The 14,014-nt window shown below is 45.8% G+C and overlaps 1 long non-coding RNA gene across 1 annotated transcript in view; it reads right to left on the bottom strand.

Annotated features, from left to right (window-relative positions):
• Positions 1 to 237: 237 nt before the first annotated feature.
• LOC142463806 (uncharacterized) overlaps positions 238 to 14,014 on the bottom strand; it is a 35,672-nt gene continuing 21,895 nt past the window's right edge. Inside the window, exons 3-4 of the long non-coding RNA XR_012787501.1 lie at positions 13,711 to 13,816; positions 238 to 539 (exon numbers count right to left, since the gene is read on the bottom strand). This is a non-coding gene — a long non-coding RNA (uncharacterized LOC142463806). The remainder of the gene's footprint in view (positions 540 to 13,710; positions 13,817 to 14,014) is intronic.

The following is a 14,014-nucleotide window of genomic DNA, read 5'->3' on the forward strand; positions in this document are numbered from 1 at the left end:
AATTTCCCCATACATACACCAAATTAACTTCCCCATACACACACACACACCAAAAGTTAACTTCCCCATACATACACCAAATTAACCCCCCCATACTTACAGGACACCAAATGATCCCCCCACAACCCATATACAGTTAGGTCCGGAAATAATTGGACACTGATACAAGTTTTGTTATTTCGGCTGTGTACCAAAATAAATTCAAGTTACAGTTAAATAATGAATATGTGCTTAAAGTGCAGTCTATCAGCTTTAATTTGAGGGTATTCACATCCAAATTGGAGAAAGGGTTTAGGAATTACATCTCTTTAATATGTAGCCACCTCTTTTTCAAGGGACCAAAAGTAATTGGACAATTGATTCAAAAGCTGTTCATGGACAGGTGTGGGCTATTCCTTCGTTATTTCATCATCAATTAAGCAGGTAAAAGGTCTGGAGTTGATTCCAGGTGTGGCATTCGCATTTGGAAGCTGTTGCTGTGAACCCACAACATGCAGTCAAAGGAGCTCTCAATGCAAGTGAAACAGGGCATCTTTAGGCTGCAAAAAAAAAAGAAAACCCATCAGAGAGAAAGCAGGAACATTAGGAGTGGCCAAATCAACAGTTTGGTACATTCTGAGAAAAAAAGAACGCACTGGTGAGCTCTGCAACACAAAAAGGCCTGGACGTCCATGGAAGACAACAGTGGTGGATGATTGTAGGATCCTTTCCATGGTAAAGAAAAACCCTTCAAAACATCCAGCCAAGTGAAGAACCCTCTCCAGGAGGTAGGCATATCATTATCCAAGTCTTCCATAAAGAGAAGACTTCACGAGAGCAAATACAGAGGGTTCACCACAAGCTGCAAACCATTCATAAGCATCAAGAATAGAAAGGCCAGATTAGACTTTGCCAAACAATATCTAAAAAAGCCAGCCCAGTTCTGGAACAGCATTCTTTGGACATATGAAACTAAGACCAACCTGTACCAGAATGATGGGAAGAAAAAAGTATGGAGAAGACATGGAACGACTCATTATCCGAAGCATACCAAATCATCTGTAAAACACGGTGAAGGCAGTGTGATTGCATGGGCATGCATGGCTTACAATGGCACTGGGTCACTAGTGTTTATTGATGATGTGACAGAAGACAGAAGCAGCCGGATGAATTCTGAAGTGTATTGGGATATATTGTCTGCTCAGATTCAGCCAAATTCAGCGAAGGTGATTGGACGGCGCTTCACTTTACAGATGGACAATGACCCAAAACATACTGCGAAAGCAACCCAGGAGATTTTTAAGGCAAAGAAGTGGAATATTCTGCAATGGCCGAGTCAATCACCTGATCTCAACCCGATCGAGCATGCATTTCACTTGCTGAAGACAAAACTTAAGGCAGAAAGACCCACGAACAAACAACAACTGAAGACAGCTGCAGAAAAGGCCTGGCAAAGCATCACAAAGGAGGAAACCCAGCGTTTGGTGATGTCCATGTGTTCCAGACTTCAAGCAGTCATTGCCTGCAAAGGATTCTCGACAAAGTATTAAAAATGAACATTTTATTTATGATTGTGTTAATTTGTCCAATTACATTTGAGCCCCTGAAATAAGGGGACTGTGTATGAAAATGGTTGCAATTCCTAAACATTTCATACAATATTTTTGTTCAACCCCTTGAATTAAAGCTGAAAGTCTGCACTTCTATTGCATCTCGGTTGTTTCATTTCAAATCCATTGTGGTGGCGTACAGAGCCAAAATTATGAAAATTGTGTCAGTGTCCAATTATTTCCGGACCTAACTGTATAAACCCAAAATAACCCTTTAGGTGCCCCAGGACGTAGTCACTACAACATATCAAACGGAGGGGTTTTATTGCTGCTTAGATCGCGTCCTGCGTTCCCATGGAGCGTAGGACACGATCTGCCAAGTGAAGAAACAGAGGATTCCTCCTCACGTTTCCTGCAAAATGGCCCCCGCGGACATGTGACCACAATGTGGCAGAGGTGTTGTGTCACAACCCTTTAGGCTCTCCAGGTGTTAACCCCCACCCCCATATATACACCAAATTAACCCCCCATATACCCACCAAATGAAGCCCCCACATACACCAAATGAATCCCCTCAAACCTTATATACACACATTAGCCCCCTCACACTCCATTGTACATTAAAGTAACAACACACACACAATCTTGCCTTACCAAGAGTAGCATAGCAGGGAGGCCTGGTGCAGAGCACCCTCCAAGGACCAGAATGTGTAGATGCCTGTCACGTACACATGCTGTCCTGCATAGGAGGGGCTGGAGTGTGCCAGTCTGCACCTTCTCCCTCCTACTGGCCTGAATTCCTGCAACCTGATGGGCCCAGGGGGCAATTGCCCCCCCAGGTCAGCCTGCCCCAATGAGTGTGCAGATATTAAGAAGCTGACTGGAGTGGGCGGGTAGAAGCTTCTACTCACAGCTAAACATATCTCCTGCCTGTGCACTTATTTATATACAGTATAGTGTGAGTGTGTGATGTGTGGCCCTCTTGAGGTATATCATGGTGCCTACCACTGTCTACCCCAACCCTCTACCCCCCCCACCTACCCCGTCTGTTTGTGTCTCCCTCCCCGCTGTTTGTCCATCTCTCTCTTCCCCCTTTACACTCCCTCCCTCCCGCGTCAGTATCTCTCCCCCCTTATGCTCTTTCCCTCGCTTTATACAACTCTTGCCCTTACAGTTCCTCTCTCTTCTCCCCTCTCCCACCCCCCCTCTTCTCCCTGTCAGGTACGGCACACCTGTGAGCACGTGACCTGCATATGGGGCAAGGGTTAATACACAGCTCTCAAGCTGGACCACTTTTCACCTCCGCAAAGGTCCATCAAATGAACAATATCTCCCCTAACTCAGTCCCCATAAAGCATCTGTCACGAACAGCACACAAGTGAGCAAGTGACCTAGATGTGCAACCAGGATTAATACACACGGCTACTCTAGCCAACTCACCTTTCACCTGCGCAAGGTACCTTCAATTAGTTAATTTTAACCCCTTACTCAATTGCAATCCTATCTATATGCTTCCACCACCCGAGAAATGCAAATAAAAGATCTAAAATTGATAAATCTGCCAGCGTCTCAGGTCCCTGTTTATGTTAGAAAAAACTATGCACTTAACACACAAAAATCTGTTGTAGCAAAATGTGTCCGGAAATGTAAATACTCTCTCCAGAGCGTGCAATCAGTTTATTCAGAGCCCAAAGCATTACTTAATAAATGTTTTAATATACGGTATATTAAAAATATAGTGCTTAGATAACAGTAAAAGGATTATAAGAACATACAATTACAGTAAATGTAGGACAGTTTGTTAAAATAACAGGATAAAACATAAAACAGGTCACTAGCGCAGAAGCGAGAAATCATGTGTTTGGGCCAAACACACCTTTGTTGAAATCTGATTTTCATAATCCTTGCTAAGACTTGAGTATGATTTTTTTTCCCCATTAAAACAACATAAGCTCACCCCTGTCGTAAATCACGACAGAGGAAACATTTTTTTTCACATTTTCTTTGAGGCTGACAAGTCATGTCTGCTTGTCGTTTATGACTTTCTAAAAAATGCATGTGTCACTTTTAGTGGGCCATCTGTGACAGGCCCCCCAAATTAAGTCCCCTTTGAAGACCAGCCCAGATCCTGGAAAAGTCCTGACCTGTTACAAACCCAATATATTGTTTTTTAAAACTCAAACTGTAGCTCATTAACCACTGAAGCACCAGATTGACCAAAATACATATCTAATGATATTATCATGACACTCTCCCCCCTCTATTGCCCCCTTGCACTCTCACCCCCTCTCTTGTCCCCCTACATCCTCCCCCCTCTCTTGCCCCCTCATCCTCCCCCTCTCTCTCTTACACACACACATACCTTGTCCCTGTCCACTAACTCCTCCCGGCAGCTGGAAGTTGAATGCGACTTCTGGCGCCGACAGGAGCAGGGAGAGGAAGGATCGCATGGACCGGGCGGCTGCTGCTGAGCTAGGGAGCCGCCGGGTAACTACTGTGTGGGGTGCCGACATGCCGCCAGGCCTGAGACAGCTAGGAGAGTTGTCCCAGCTCTTCCCCCCCGCCCCCCATGCGACCATGGAACCCCTGAGGGGTGCAACCCCAGTTGAAAATGACTGCTCTATGGGATTGGCTACTTTCCTTGACGATGTTTTTACATTGCTAAATTACTACATCCTCCTATTATACTGGTCTCCTGCATAATACGTGCTCAGGTTGGCAGAACTGGCAAGGGCCTACAAGCTTATTTTAGATAGATTTTACCTAGAAGCAATGACTTTGGAGGTTGTAGTTTACTAGTAATGTGAATGCCCTTGAAATGGATGAACGCTGTTTGAATCCCAAATAAAGGCTGTCCTCATTGTATGGGATATAGCCCCCTGGAACCAATCCACAAAAAAGTTTACATGCCCAACCAAAAAAAAAACACATTAAATTAATCCAAGCCCCAATGGCCACCAAAAAACAAGTGATTAAAAACATAACATAATCCAAGGCACATTGGCCCCCAAAAATGTAAAAATCCCACCAAAAAAACAACCCATACCCGATGACCTATTTGTAATCCAAATGCCTAATGGTCTATTTGTAATCCATGGGCCTGTGAAGGGGGAGCCTCAACTTGACCCGAAGCCCTGGATCCTCTGTTGATGGAAGATTCTTCATCTGTAAGTATTTATTTTCTTCTCATCAGTCGTCTTCTTGACTCTTCAGCCACCGGATGTGGCCTTCCCGGTCTTCTGTAAGGGCCCTGGCCTTTTATAATGGCCAGGGCCTTCGCAAAAGACGTGCCATAGGGGACACATGGTTTAGCATCCAATCATATTCGTTTCGGTACCATGTGCTTCACTCCATTTATGACATCACAGATTTTGCCAACCAGGGGGAGCTTGGTTGGAAAAATCTGTGATGTCATCACTGTGTAGTTTTATTTCTGTATTAACCCCTTTATCACCCTTCGTGGTCAGCTAGTCATGGAAACCATGATAGCTGACCGCTTGCGCTACAACGGGGTTAATATGTAGATGCATGTGTTATAAGTAGGGGTTCTCGTTTTAGGTTTTAACAGAAAGACACCGAAAAAACACCACGACTGTTCATCTTGTACTTTTTGCTTAAAACCGCTAAAAAAACAGGAGAGAAGCATCCGTTACTCCAGCCTGGAGTAGGTCATAAAAAAAAAAACTATTGGTATTTTTGGGCAGGCATCGAAATCACTAGATTTGTGCTATTTTAACATTGACTGAGCCAGTAAGTGAGCCACCTGCGCTGAAGCAGGGATATCCTGCAAAACCTGCCCTGTTGGTGGCCCTTGAAGACTGGAGTTGGCCACCCCGTAGCAGCTGCATGGGTCCTGAAGAAAAGTTCACTTTTCAGACACCTTGTTCTGGGACTTGCATTGACGTTTGTAAGCTGCTCCTTGTGAATGAGCTTTTGAAAGCATATTAAGCCCCTTCCTCAGGTAGGTTTCATAATGACTGCTTCTGTTTTCACAAGTGTCTCATTCTGAAGCACAAGTGGCAGGCTGGACTGAAGTTATTTATCCTCTTGCCTGGGCCCATGTCACTTTCCTTTTTAAGTATCCTTTTTTTTGTTACTATAGACATAGTCTCTCGGTGTGTGCCTGCAGGCGTCCAGGCTTCCAGAGCGGCGTGCATTCAAATGAAGCACAATTTGCAATTCAATGGCAATCCACTCTTCCTCGCCTTTTTATAGAGAGCTCAGAGCGCATTCTCCCAGGAGCTCATTCTTAGAAAGTATTAGCCAGGAAGCCGATGCCAATTAAACGACTAAATAAGGACGCGGCACTGTGTGTAAGCTGCATTTTCAATGGCAAACATACACCAGAAATCCGTAGCGGGAGTTTGCCCCAGTCTGGTGATCACGTGATATTCCGATTTAATTTTAGATACCTAAACGGTGTAGTTTTTCACATTTTAAAGAGGCCTCGAATGATAACCCTGCAAACATCAGGTGCCCTCTTTGCTGTCGGGCTTTGCACAAGCAGTCCCCGCAAAAGTGACACCATTCGCCTGAGTGGGAGTTAGGCCGCGCTTATAGTGCTGGCGACGCAACGTTGCCCGAAAACAAATGCATTATCGCCGCCGCCGCGTGCGCTTATAGTAAGCGCGACGGGGCGACACGATTTTTTTGAAGCCGCCAATATTTGATTTTTCACGGGCTATCGCCCCAATGTCCTGGTAGCCCACGATGCCGCCACAAAGCGAAATACAACTTTCACGAGCGACGACGGGTGGCGTTGCCGTCGTGGGCACTATACGCGCGGCCTTAAGGGGGCAATCCCTCCTAGGACCAAAGAAAAGTTATAGGAGTGGTATATTTAAGTGGTTACATTTGACTGATTAGTGTTTGTTTTTGTTTATCAAAATCTGACACCTACTGTATAAGCATTTAATATGATTTTTTAAGTTATTGTGTAAACACGGTGAGCTGAGAACCCCTCTGGCTGCTCCCTTTTGTCTGATGTCACTGTGTGTTCAATAAGAGTTCGCACAGGCAAAGTCTTCTCTACCCTCTATCTTTATTGGCTCTGAGAAGGACAGGATAAGGCTAAGGCCGCATTTATAGTGCCGGTGACGCGATCGATGACGTCACCGTCGCCATTGGCGAAAGTTGTATTTAAAGTTTGAGCGACGTCGCTGGCGACAAAGCCAGTGACGTCACCAAGGGGGAGGGCAGAGTGCAGTAGGCGCTCTGTAATTGTTTTAGAAACAGTCACAGGTGGCGACTGTCTCTCCAAAAATCAAATAATACTGACTACCAAATTTTTGGTCGCTCCGTCGCCATCCCGCTTACTATAAGGGCATGCGATGGATTCAATGTATTTGTTTTGGCGCGACATCGCATCGCCGTTACTATAAGCGCAGCATAAGGCTAAGGCCCCACTGCATGCGCCCGCACGGCCGACTTGCTTGCCGGTGCCGCGTGCAAGTCACTGCACCGCGATCTGCGGTTAACTTTTTTGGCGCGGGGGCGTGGCCAAAATGGGTCGGGTGGGCTCAGCCATGACGTGGGGGGGGGGCATCACACAAACACAAAAATATGCGCTCCCATTGGTTAACACTACCTATCTTCAGATTGGCTGCTGGGATCCAATCTGTAATTGGTTCCCTTGCGTACCACGTGACGCGTCACCGCTCCGGATCACTAGAGGCTTGCAGCTCCGGCCGGCTGACGCGTCACAGCACGTAGCCAGCCACAGAGGAAGGAAACAGCGGGGACCACCAAAGTGCAGGTAAGAGGCTGGCCGGCCCGCGCGCGGCCGCCGACCGCAGCGGGTCCTCAGCCTAAGGCCTGGGACATAGTGAGTTTAAGCGTCGCTGAGGCGGGCTGAGCCGCGCTGAGCAGATGCACAAAGCCCCTGCATCTGTCATCAGCGCGGCTATAGTTTCCCCCTCCGCATGCGCGCTGATGCGTGCGGAGGCTGCGAAACTTGGAACAGACAGGCAGGGTTGAAATTTGCCACTCGGGGAAGCGGAGGAGCGGTCACGTGACCGCTCCCATCCAATGGGAGCGGGGGACTAGCCCGCCTACCGGCATGCCTCCGCTCCGCCCCCTGAGCGCGCTCACTGCCTCGCCTGCAAGGACAGGAAAAAGCATAATTTTCAGCAGGCGAGGCAGAGCAGGAGCGCGGCTCAGCGAGCTTCAAGTCCACTGTGTCCCAGGCCTTAGCCTAAAGAGAACACCTGATTGACAAACACCTCCTCAGAGACCACTAAGAAATACAACTTGTAATTCAATTCCAAAACAATGAAAGCAGACCAAGCTTTGCTATTAGGAAGAGTGGCCACTTTCATTGGGGTTTGCATTTTAGATTAAAGTGTGATTCTGCTCAAAACACGATTTGTTTGATTTTGGTTTAACAAGTTATGCAAGAAACTCAAAATAAGCCAGAATTATGTTAAACCAATATAAAGCATGACACAACTCTCAAAATAAGTCTGAAATCCTAAAAAAAAAAAATGAGGAAACTAAAATGATATAACGGAAAAACTTAAAATAATTAGAAACGATATGGTGAGAAACACCCCAAGTTTTCAACTTCACTGTGCAGATTGGCACTTGGCCTAGTGGACTGGTTTTGGTTCTCAATATTTTCGTTTGGGTTCTGGTTCTAAAAAATCTTAAGGGCTTGGGGGGTTGTTTTGGTTTTGGAATGTAAGCCTCTGATTTCACACACACCCGGTTTTGCCCATCTTTATTTACTATTTTTTATGGGGTGCCAATTACAAAGTTACATTCTTTACAAAAGTTTGGTTTTTGGTGAGTTACTTGGGATTTCACCTTCTAAGACCTAGCACCAGTTAGCCACTTTGGGCATAAATGTGAGTACAGCTCAGCCCCCTTATAACGCTGTGCTTGGGGTCCAAAGAATCACATCGCGTTATAAGCGGATCGCGCTAGAAATAATGTACAATTGTATGCATTGTACAATAAAGTATTTAAGATACCAAAAATCGTGTTGTCAAGTATTCATAAATACGAAAATTGGGAGCCACGCTTGCATCGCGTTATAAGCGGATTTGCGCTATAACGGATCACGTTATAACGGGGTTGAGCTGTATTTAAGAGTTGAGGACAAAAAAAAACAGCACCTATCTGAATTGCGACCCATAGGAATGACATATGATGCCATGTTCTCTTAGAGCAGCTTTAACAAAGAAAGGAATTTATTATTTGTGTATGAAAATGCTCCTCTAACCTCTCTGATGCCTGGCATATAAGAAGGGAAAGGAGGTAAATAATAGGCTATTTAATTAAAATAGCTGTGACACAAAGGCACAATAGTCCCAAGAAAGGATCTGGAGGGATCACTTAGGAGATTTGTAAGTCCAGGTTCAAACACTGCAAGAGCCGTTTTGTCTGGTAAAATTTCTATTAAGATGTCAATCGAAGCTTAGTCTGTCGATTTGAAATATTGGTAAAGATTTGGACACTCCTCATGAATGGGTTTGTTTTTGTGGATGTCTGTCATTAGGGACTGAACTAAAGTCATTTAACGTGGGATCTCAGCATAGACGTTGAACTTTAACCCTGAAGGTTATTTAAGGGCAAAGGCTTTGTTTTTCGAGCCATCCAGCCTCATTTACTTACCATGAAATCAATTTGCATGGTTCCTGGGAGGTTTCCCCAGCGTGGTAGAAGGGCTGGGCCGCTGTCTTCATTTGAAAGCAGCTGTGCCCCATCTTGGGTACTTTACGATGAACGGCTTGGTAGGTAGCATTGCTAAAGCCAAATACAGCCATGGCTGTTCAGTCTCCCCAAACATGAACGCGAGTGCAGATAAGGAACCAAATATGTCAATATAAGGGGCACAGGCTGAATCAGCCTCTCTCTTTCGCAATATATAGCTGTAGCACCAATACATAGCTCCTCTGATGCTCTCGTATACTGTGCGGCAAAGAGTAGTAATGTCACCTTGAACGGAGTGTCAGCTCCTTGTCCCTTTATCACACTTTGTCTCGGGTCCAGAAGGATGATGAAATAGCATTTCCATTAGCAAACATACACACAGACGGAGTGATACCATAAAAAAAAAATTGAAATAATGTACAGCACTGTATACACTGTCAGTGCAATATCAAGAAAAATACCTGAAGTGTGTTTCCTACAGGACTACATTTTCTGGAGGCTGAAGGTTCTCCAATTATAAAAAGGGCTTCAATGGTCCCACACATTTTAAAAGGGGGCACTGCAGCGACTTGCATAGTTTATATCTTACCATACTCCCGCTAATTGATCATCTGTCATCCTAGCGTCAGTTGTGTGCATCACGCAACCTCCACTACAGCTTCAGCTCAAGTAGTTAATATAGTGCACGACCCAAGCTTTTCGACAGCACTGAAACCTAGATCTCGTCTAAAACCAAGTTTCATTTATTTTCTTCTCCCTCCCTTTGATCTTTACTCCCAACTTTCAGGTGTCCTGGGTGCTATTATCATGACCTGATGCCTTACCCAGTATTTCCTTACCTGCTCTGCTGATGCATCTGAACCTCTTTTCATTACGTCCGCAATGAATCGCTTGCTAACAGTGCATTGTAGCTCTTCAATGGAGGCTGATAAAGGTTTCAGGACATAAGCATCAAAGACATAAAGCAGGCTGACACATGGAGAAGGCTTCTTCTGAATAGAAGAAACTGATGCGGCTTCCTAAGGGAGATGTGATAAAAGCTTCAAAGTCTAAGTCGAAATAGACACGGGGATTGCCCATACTGGCACACCGACTGTAGTCACTGCATTGTAACAATCAGGCAATCTCCCCAGCAATGCCATACATAGAAATGTACAGATTATCTTGTATTTCTGTAAAGGAACACGCACAGTTCTCAACTCACAGATCTACAGACTCTTGTCAGAAAGACATACCGTGTGAAAGGCAATTTAAATACAAAAGGCTGAGATGTAAAAAGGAGTGAATACCATGTATGGAAGAGCAGCGGATAACATGAAGGTGATAACTACTGCATGAGCAGACCAATGAATTAAAAGAACAATCCAAGCGCTTTTTGTTAACATTTATTTAAAATTGTTTACACAGTATTGAAGTAGGGGTGTCCGGGGCTGAACCATTAAATTCAGCTCCAGGGACCCCCTGCTTCCCGAGATACCTCCATAAGGGGTCCGGTAGCCGCTTTTGGCTGGGCTAGCTGTGGTTTAACGCTTAAAGGTCACACGGGCCAATAAGAAGCAAAACCTGATGACATCACAGCTTCCTATTGGCCCGCAGGGCGCGGGAGCTTTGAAACGCCACCATTACGTGAACCCTGCCAGCCAAGCGGAGCAGCTACCGGCAACCCCTACGAAGGTAAATATCTCGAAAGGCAGGGGGTCCCCAGAGCTGAAACTAACGGGGTTTAGCTCCAGAGACCCCCTGCTTCAATCCGGTGTAATGAAATAAGTATTTTTTTTTTTAAGTGCCTTTGATTGCTGCTTTAAGCGTTGTTGATTTTGCCACCATTATGTAACCAGATTGCAGGTTTTCCTCAATAAGGACAACTGACCTATACAGTCAGAGTAAAAACTCCACTTAAATGTCATCACAAATGGGTTCACACACATCAGAACATCATTTATGAAAAAGCCTGTTTTTGTTTTTAGCAGTTCAATTAAAATCCTCTCAGAGTATTTATATTTCCAGTCAGATTTTGTTAGCTTTTGTGCATAACAATAATTCAGACGTTTAAGACCTTTCCTTATGACATTAGTTAGGATACAACTCTCTGCCTTTACACTTTTATATTTCCTGATGCTTCTGCAGCAATGGATTTAACCCCGGACCAAATAGAAGTAATGTCAGTTCACGGGATAGTATTCTGACCCTTTCAGTGCCCTAAAGATGTTACAGGAGCCGTTCATGGAGCACGCACGCAGAACAGAGCAGTCCAGATGTGTCCCAATTACAAGCAAATCAGCACTCTCGTAACTTAATAACTTACTTTATTTATCTCATTGGTCAACGTTTCAATCCTATTCCTGGATCTTTATCAAAACGTCTTGGGATGGGATTAAAACATTGACCGATTAATTAAATAAAATAAGTGCCGATTTCCATCTATTAGTGCCTTTAAGACAGGGGCGGCCAACTTCAGTCCTCAAGGGCCACCAACAGGCCAGGTATTAGGGATATCCCTGCTTCAGCACAGTTGGCTCAATCAGTGGCTCAGCCATTTTGACTGAGCCACTGCTTGAGCCACCTGTGCTGAATCAGGAATATCATTAAAACCTGACCTGTTGGTGGCCCTTGAGGACTGGAGTTTGCCACCCAGGCCTTAAGATGTTCAGGAAATCTCGCACAGTTCTTATGGCCTATATGACGTTCACGGAATATCATACTTTTTTTGCTCATGTCTGTAGGATGATTGTGAACACAGCCCTCGAGCCACAAGCATAACGTAAGTCCCCCCTATCACTCCTGATGTGACAGCACGAGAGTCAGGAGCACGTGATCATCGCAAAAGCGATTACACAACCCTGGTGCTACAATGGCTCTTCCAATATTACTGACATTCTGGTTAAGAAATTTAAAAGACCCGGATTTTAAAGCTGCAGTTCAACCTAGATGTGTGTGTTTTTTTTTTAATTATTATTTAAATAAATCAGTTCTGTACTATGAGAAAATACTTGTAGCATTTAATAAAAAAAATTTTTTTAAAGACATTTTTAATGTACTGTAGGAAGCTTTTTTTGTTTCCATAGAAACCATTTACAAAGTCACACCCCCTTTCCCTTCTGAGACAGGCTCTGGCTTTTGAGCCCTGCCATCTCTAGCAGTGCACCAGTTGTATCCAGTGCCTGCCTGGTCACATGATCTTCCACACAGAACATTGCATTGTGGGTATTGTAGCCCAGCAATAACTGAATTAAATAACCCCGAGCAAAGCGATCGATTACAGGAGACCAGATCGATCTGCAGCTTAGCGAATCACTTGTCAGTGTGCAGATTGTATTGATGCACATATTGAGTGGGAATATTTTTTTTTTATTTTAAACGGCAGCTTGAACTGCAGCTGGTAAAAGATATCCACCTCGGAGCAGAGATACAGGTAACATTTCCAGCAACAGTTAAGAAGGCTCATATTGTTACGTAAAGAAAGAAACAAGCACAGGAGTGAACCAAGTGTGTGAACCTGGCTCTATGCCATCCGGTTGCTCTACACTATAGTGTGCTTTTAAGCACACAGCCAGCGTTCAACTACCACAACTTCCCTTGTTCGGGACGGTCAGACCCAGCGACAGAGACGAGGGGGCCTACCTCAGACCGCAGCGACGTGTGAACCCGGAAGTGGGTAGCTACGAGGGTGTTACCGGCTAATCCATGCGCGCGGGATCAAACCACACCAGCATCCAACCCCCCCCCAAGGCTAAGGCCCCGCTCCCAGAGTCAGCGCACCCGCACTGCAGACAGGCGGTGCGCTGAGATACACAGACCGCGATATGCGGTCTGTAGGGAGCGGGAGCCGGAGCGGGAGGTGGGAGGCTTGACAGGGAGGAGGGACCCGCTACTCTCCCCCCCCCCCTCCCTCCACGGACTCGGGCTGGAGCTGCTGAGGGTAACTTTAAACACACACACGCAGGCACTCATACACACACACACACACAGGCAGGCAGGCACTCACGCACTCATACACACACGCGCGCACACACAGGCCGGCACTCACGCACTCATACACACACACACAGACAGAGGCAGTCACTCACGCACTCGGGCACACACATACACACACAGACAGGCACGCATGCACTCAGACACACACACAGACAGGCACTCACCTGCTTTCACTCCACACTCCTCCCCGCTCCCCGAAGCCTCTCCTCCTCCCGAAGCCTCCCCTCCCCATTGGCTCACAGCCACACCACGTGACGCGTCAACGCTAGGAAACACCATTTTCTTGTGTCTCCTAGCGGATGACGCGCCACAGCGTGTAGTGCGCTGTGCCGCCAGGGGGGACCGGGACCGGCTCGCGAGGATTCCCCTGCTGGTGGGGAACTCGCGACATGGCCGCCCGCGCCAACGAGCGCAGCGGGACCGAGGCCTTATCCCGCTGAGCTACCGATGTGATGTTAAAGAGCCTGGCTGAATTTTAAATCGGACGGAGTTTTACCTACATGTAAGTGAATACTTGCTTGTTCTCTGTATTGAATAATACATATCTCCTTACCTTGGTGCGCTCCTGTGCTCGTTTCTTTCTTGGTGTTTGTTCCACCGACGGAGGCTTCCAGCGGTGGACATTTGGGGAGGAAGGGAATATCTCCACGCATCAGGAGCTGCAAGAGGAAGGAGAAAATCTATCACAAGATTTCTTTAGGAAGCAAGAGCGCGGATTGAAAACTTTTCTGATTGTTACGTAAAGGGCCACCACAAAAGGTTGAAATAACTCAAATGTTTCCACTTTCATAGTTTACCCACGTCAAAGCTGTACTTTCTAACACAGCCATAGGGACAGATAGGGACGATTAGCCGCG

Source organism: Ascaphus truei, chromosome 12 (genome assembly GCF_040206685.1).
Source record: "Ascaphus truei isolate aAscTru1 chromosome 12, aAscTru1.hap1, whole genome shotgun sequence".
Taxonomy (NCBI): Eukaryota; Metazoa; Chordata; class Amphibia; order Anura; family Ascaphidae; genus Ascaphus; species Ascaphus truei.